Source organism: Peromyscus eremicus, unplaced genomic scaffold (assembly GCF_949786415.1).
Source record: "Peromyscus eremicus unplaced genomic scaffold, PerEre_H2_v1 PerEre#2#chrX_unloc_2, whole genome shotgun sequence".
NCBI classification, from domain to species: Eukaryota; Metazoa; Chordata; class Mammalia; order Rodentia; family Cricetidae; genus Peromyscus; species Peromyscus eremicus.
The window spans coordinates 2,770,017-2,777,391 of record NW_026734289.1 but is presented as its reverse complement, the minus strand read 5'-3'; positions in this window follow the sequence as shown (position 1 = coordinate 2,777,391).

Genomic DNA, 7,375 nt, shown 5'->3' with positions numbered 1-7,375 from the left:
GCCCTCCAGGTCCTTAAAGGCGTGCGCCACCATCGCCACGCACTCGCTATGGCTCTATAACTCTGACCCCCAGGCAACTTTATTTATTAACATACAATTAAAATCACATTTCAGTACAAGTAAAATACCACCACATTTCCCCTTTTCTATTTTAATAAAAAGAGAAAAAAAAGAAAAAGGTTATAACTAACAAAAGAAAAACTATATACAAAAGCACAATAACTATATACAATATATACAAATAATAAATGTCTAAACAATGTCTAGTCCATTAGTATTTGACAAATTCAGAGATGATAATTTCATTATCCTATTTTGTTAAGTCCAAAATGTATCTAATTCACTTTCTATCCTAATTAATCTTCAACTAACTAACCTTCAACTATAACTAACTAATCTTCAACTCCCTCAGAGACCCAAGAAGGAAATAATATTAGCTAACAAAAATAAAAACAGAAAGTGCATGCAAGCAACTTCCAAAAAATTTGTGAGTTGACAGAAACAGCCAACTGCCTGGACAGTCACCTGAGGTTTCTCCGCAATGCTGGGGCATCATCTTCAGCCTATATAGGCTTAGCATATCTGACAGACTCATTTGTGAAGTAGGATGTACACAAGGTCAACAGTTCAACCTCACATTGGGTGAGAGCAGTCCATGCACCAGAAACACCTGAATTTCACTAATGTCATGTCATGATTCAGGATTTTAAATTCTGGAAAATGTTGATGGTTTTTTAGTTCAGCTCTCCATTCTTCTTGGCTGTGTACATATGGCTTCATCTCAGCATCCCGTTCTTCTCCACATCTCTCTATCAAATGCCAGTCTACTATTGAGAGGCGTGAGCTTAGTTACTCTTCAAGAATAACTGTTTCAGCTGCTGTTCCATAGCACATCAGAAGCCATCGGCCCACTGCCTGTTCAGCTGCCTTCGAAGAAAAGGGCACTGTACCTTTTCCGAGTTGCGAAGGCCACGTTAGGGATGGTGCCATATTGTCCTGGCCTCAGAAGATGCCTTTTGATAAAGCCATAACCACGCTTGTTTAGGCAAGAATCAGTAGTCCTTTGTTTCATGTCCTGTCTGTCCATTTTGTCATCAGTTGATTTGAGGATACTTTGTTGTCCAGCGGCTAACTTTTGCCACAATGAAAGCTAACTCCATATGCAGTTTCTTCAATGCCCATATTTTCTCTGAAGTAGATTGGTACTGCCAGGAGCCAACATGTCTCATAGTCATAACAAAAAAGAAAAATTTTCTAAGTTATTAAAACATTTTAAATGCCATATTCTGTAGATCTCTGAAGGGTTTGAAGATGACCTATCTAAAATATATCTGCTCAATTTTTAAAACATATCTAATATGACTACAAGTTCTATTGTAATGTCTAACTACTAACTATCATTTCTTTATATCCTAATGGTAATAATAACATTCAAGGATCAGAAAACTGCATTGTTAAATGAACGATATAAGTACAATTAGAAATATACATATAGCATTTTCTAACAATATCAATTTCAATATATATAATTTGTATATAATATAAAACAATCCAATCCAATGTAAAGTATTTAAAACTAGTAATTGTCTTTTTCTTCTTCTTTCTTTCTCTCTTTTTTTTAAAATAAGAACCTTAAATCTAATCTGCTTAGTCTTTTTCCTAACCCTTGACAACTTGTAACCAACCCCCCTAAACAATGAAAATTATCCCAGACCCAAAACCCATAAAAAGACCAAAAAACCACCCACCCCACACCACCTCTTTGGGAATGTGGGCGTCGTATTCTTAAAATTGCTTCCTGCTGGGTATGGGCGAAGTTATCTTTATCCTGAAAGAAAAATTTTAGGTTAATTGTCAAATTCTAGAAAAGGTAACTATATCCAATTGTCAAATTCTAGGAAAGGTAACTATATCCTTCATTATCCATTCTGTGTATAATGCCAAAGTTCAGGGTTTATCTCAAGTCCTTATTCAAGTAGTCTTTGAGACTGGATCATCTCAGCTAGTCATCTCAAAATTGCTCTGAGCACCTTGTAGTTCAAAGCTGATCTGTAGATGATGTTTGTCAGCTTAGTGATGTTATTATTGTCCACGTGGAATTGTTGTTGTTGTGGGGCCCCAACTTCTTCCTGGAGACTTCAGTTGATGTTAGGCCTGGCCGTGAATTCCTGCAGAAAACTGATAAGAGACTCGAACACAAAGACATATATATGCAGCTAATTGAAGCCTTTTTTTTTAGAATTAATCAGTACTCTATGACCATTCATATCTTAGCAAAGTTTAAAATGTATATATATCTATATATCTATATATCTATATATATTAATCTTGTAAGTTTTGATATAAAATTTATACTTTAAGAAAAGTTTAAAGAATCAGAATAGAATCAAAGAGTTGAGATTAGTAATAGAATAGTCCCTTAATTAATTTGGCTTTTCTCCTGTCTCATAGCAGAAGATGGCTCTTTTATTCTGGCATGATACAGGGAGTTTGCATTTTCCTTTTAACAACATGCTTGAGTTTAAAGAAGGAGAGAGCCATTCTCCAACTCCAAAGTCAGCTTTAAATTTTAATTGGACTGGGACTATTAGAAGACCAATAGTGTTAAATCTTTAGAGAAAAGCAGAAACAAACATTTAGGAAGACATAAAATTTTTTAGATAATATATAACCATACGCCATTTCACTCTGCTTCCTGGGATAGATGATTTGTCCCTTTTCTTCAGTTGTCTTATTTGTCCAGTGTTCTTCAGATTCCTTAACCTTCATTCCCCTAAAAGACAAAAACAAAAACCTTTCCCCAAGACTAATTTTGGGGATGTTCCATTTTGGCAAGTTATTATCTGATTAAATGAAAAGACATGTGTTACTGGTATAAGTTAGTTTAAATTGGATGTTCATGTTGGTTGATGAGCTATCACCTCCTCTAATTAAGAGGTTTCTCTTGTTCAAATCGAACCTTTATCAATTTTGATGGTACCCACAACTTATCTTCTCCTGTAGAAACAAAAGCAAAACCTCGTCCCCAATGTAACACATACCCTGGTTTCCATTCTGAGGTCAGCACATCCTTAAAATATATAGGCTGATTTAATTCTGTAGTTTTTTCTATTATCCAATGTCTCTCTGCAGCTGTTGTTCCTTTCTCATTGGCATTAAGAAAATTCAAAGTTAATAGAGCATTATGCAGTCTATTTCTGGGGGTTTTTGTTGCCCCTTTCTGTTTATTTAGCATATCCTTTAGAGTTCTGTTTGATCTTTCTATAACTGCTTGACCTGTAGGATTATGTGGTATGCCTGTAATATGCTTTATATTGTAATAAGCAAAAAACTGTTTCATTTTAACAGAGACATATGATGGAGCATTGTCAGTTTTGATTTGTGCAGGTATACCCATGATGGCCATAACTTCTAGCAAATGAGTGATTACAGAATCAGCTTTTTCAGAACTCAAAGCAGTTGCCCACTGAAATCCTGAATAAGTATCGATAGTGTGGTGTACATATTTCAGTTTTCCAAATTCTGCAAAGTGAAACACGTCCATCTGCCAGATTTCATTCCTTTGAGTACCCTTTGGGTTACATCCTGCTGGTAATGGTGTTTGATTGTAGAAGGAACAAGTAGGACATTTCTTTACTATTTCTTTGGCTTGTTGCCAGGTTATGGAAAAATCCTTTTTTAAACCTTTACTATTGACATGATGTTTTTTATGACATTCTGAGGCCTCCAGCACATTTCCTATTAATAACTTATCAATCTCATCATTGCCTTGTGCTAGAGGGCCTGGCAGACCAGTATGGGATCGAATGTGAGTTATATATAAAGGATGACTCCTTTTCCTGATTGTATCTTGTAATTGAATAAATAATGAAGTTAATTCTGAAGCATCAGGGATAAATTCTGCAGTCTCAATATGTAATACTACTCTTTCAGCATACTGAGAGTCAGTTACTATGTTGAGAGGTTCTGAAAAATCCATTAATACCAACAGAATAGCATATAATTCTGATTTTTGAACTGAATTATAAGGACTTTGAACCACTTTACTTAAATTTTCTGATTTGTAACCTGCCTTTCCTTGTTTGTTGGCATCTGTATAAAATGTATGAACTCCAGATATGGGCTTTCCCCATACAATTCGAGGCAAGATCCAATCAGCTCTCTTTATAAGATCAATTCTATCGCTTTTGGGATATTTGCTGTTAATTTCTCCCAAAAAATTACTGCAAGCTCTTTGCCAAGGTTCACTTTCTGTCCATAATTTTTCAATGTCCTCCTTAGTTAAAGGTACGACAATTTCTGCTGGGTCTATTCCTGCTAATTGACGAAGTCTCAATTTTCCTTTCCAAATCAAGTCAGAGATTTTTTCCACATAAGTTTTTAATTTTTTGTTTGGTTTATTTGGTAAAAATATCCACTCTAATATAATATCTTCCCTCTGCATTAATATTCCTGTGGGAGAATGCCTACAAGGTAAAATAACCAAAATGCAATCCAGCTTTGGATCAATACGATCCACGTGCCCTTCATGTACTTTCTTTTCTACCAAGGCCAATTCTTTCTCAGCTTCAGGTGATAACTCTCTTGGACTATTTAAGTCCTTGTCACCTTCTAAGGTTTTGAACAAATTATGCAGTTCATCATTTTTTACCCCAACAATAGTTTGTAGATAAGAAATATTTCCAAATAATCTTTGAAAATCATTAAGAGTCTGTAGTCTATCTCTCCTAATTTGCACCTTTTGGGGTCTAATTTTTTGTAGCTCTATTTTATATCCTAAATAATTAATAGAATCTCCTCTTTGTATCTTTTCAGGAGCAATTTGTAATCCCCAGGAAGGCAAAATTTTCTTTACTTCTTCAAACATTCTTTCTAAAGTATCTGCATTTGAGTCAGCTAGTAAAATATCATCCATATAATGATAAATTATAGATTTAGGAAATTTTTTACATGTCACTTCCAATGGCTGTTGTACAAAATATTGGCACAGAGTTGGGCTATTCAACATTCCCTGTGGGAGGACCCTCCATTGAAATCTTTTAACCGGTTGAGAATTATTATAAGTAGGCACTGTGAAAGCAAATCTTTCTCTGTCTTTTTCTTGTAACGGTATTGAAAAGAAACAGTCTTTTAAATCAATAACTATGAGAGGCCATCCTTTTGGTAACAGAGTAGGCAGAGGAATTCCAGATTGTAGAGAGCCCATTGGCTGAATTACTTTGTTAATTGCTCTAAGGTCTGTTACCATTCTCCATTTACCAGATTTCTTTTTAATAACAAATACAGGAGAATTCCAAGGGCTGGTTGATTCCTCAATATGCTGAGCATTTAACTGTTCTTCTACCAGCTCTTCTAAAGCCTGGAGTTTCTCTGTTGTTAAAGGCCATTGCTGGACCCATACAGGCTTGTCTGTTAACCATTTTAAAGGTAGAGCTGTTGGTGTCTTTGGAAGATCATCAGTTGTTGTGCCCTGTTCTTGTATAATATGGATGGCTGGTGACCACTCAGAATAATGCCTTCTAATATTTCTCTCAGAAACATGTGCTAATTTATGATTTGTTTCTGAGATTGGAGGGATGTGAATCTGAGTATTCCATTGTTGAAACAAGTCTTGACCCCACAAGTTCATAGCTATGTTAGCTACATATGGTTTCAATTTTCCTCTCTGTCCTTCTGGACCTATACACTCGAGCCATCTTGCACTCTGTTTCACCTGAGATAATGTCCCAATTCCTAACAGTTGAACATTTACCTCCTGAAGAGGCCAAGTTGGATGCCAAAATTCTGGTGCAATTATGGTAATGTCTGCACCTGTGTCTACCAGACCAGACAACAAAACACCATTTATTTTTATCGATAATTTTGGTCTTTGTTCATTAATAAAAGTTTGCCAAAAAATTTTCTTTATATTTGCTCCTGAATTTTCTATTCTCTCTGTTTCATCATCCTGACCAGCATGACTTATTCCAATAGGCATTTGGTTATTTAATTGCTCTGGGTAGGGGTTTCCTCTATGACTGCAGGAAAGGTTTGAACTGGATTTGCTATTGGGGCTTGCATGAGGCCCCTCTGGGAGTTTCCCGAAGACTGAGGCAAAGGATTACCCTGTCTGTCCCTTGTTGATCACATTCGTTGTTCCAGTGTTTTCCCTTACCACACCTTCTGCATACTCCAGAAGGAAGGAGCATTCTGTTGCCATTGTTCCTTGAAGAAACATTGTTTCTAGGAATGACCTGTTTACAGTCCCTTTTCAAATGTCCTTGGTTTCCACATCCAAAACATCTAATATTCCTCAAACCTCTTGAAATTGCTTCTCCTACCCACGTATCATCATGCTCATGAGCTTCAACATTAACCGTATCTCTAATCCAATCTTCCAAAGGTGTAGATCTTGCCTTTAACGGCCTGATTATTGTTTTGCATGCTGCATTCACATTCTCAAAGGCCAAAGATTCAATTATTATCTTACTAGCTTCTGAATCCAGGACCATTCTCTTTACTGCTGAAGCCAGTCTTTGTAAAAAAATCTGTGAAAGATTCTTTTGGGCCTTGTACAACCTTTGTAAATGACTCAGTTTTTTTTCCTGGTTCCTCAACTCTGTCCCATGCATTCAAGGCTGCTGTTCGACATAAAATTAGGGTTTGGACATCATATAAACATTGTGTTTGTGCTGAAGCATATTGGCCTTCTCCAATAAGCTGATCCCGGCAGACTTGTATTCCTTTATCCCTCCACTGCTTTTCTATGTTTTTAGCTTCGTCCTTGAACCAAGTTAGCCACTGAAGCCTTTGACTGGGTTCAAGAACAGCTTGTGCCAGCTCCCACCAGTCCTGTGGTACAATGCTATTATATGTTGACCATGAGTTTAACATTTGCTTTACATATGGGGAATGAATGCCATAAGATACTATTGCCTCCTTAAACCTTTGTACATCTAACATTTCAATTGGAGCCCAAATATTTTGTGTAGTCATTTGATCAGGCGACTGCTGTACGGTTACTGGACAAACTAAGGGTGACTGTGTGAAAACAGGCTTTCTTTCTGTACCCCTATGATCCAATCTTGAAGCAACTTCACTGTTAGTTTCTTCTGTCTGAGTTTTTACAGGTTTAATAGGTTTTTCTAAAGCTGTCATCCTGGCACTTAAATTGACTATCTTTTTAAATAGTAAAATGAGGATAAACATAGTAATAAAATGCATAATTCGATCAACATTAATCTTCTCATATAGCTGTTCCATTGTCAGACTGTCTAAAATTGCAAACAAAGCCCAATTTTCTTCCAATGTACACAGAAAACCCATTTTTTTTTAATGTGGAAAAAAATTTCTTTTAAATAGTTTCCTTTAAAATATCTGATATGTTAAGTGACTT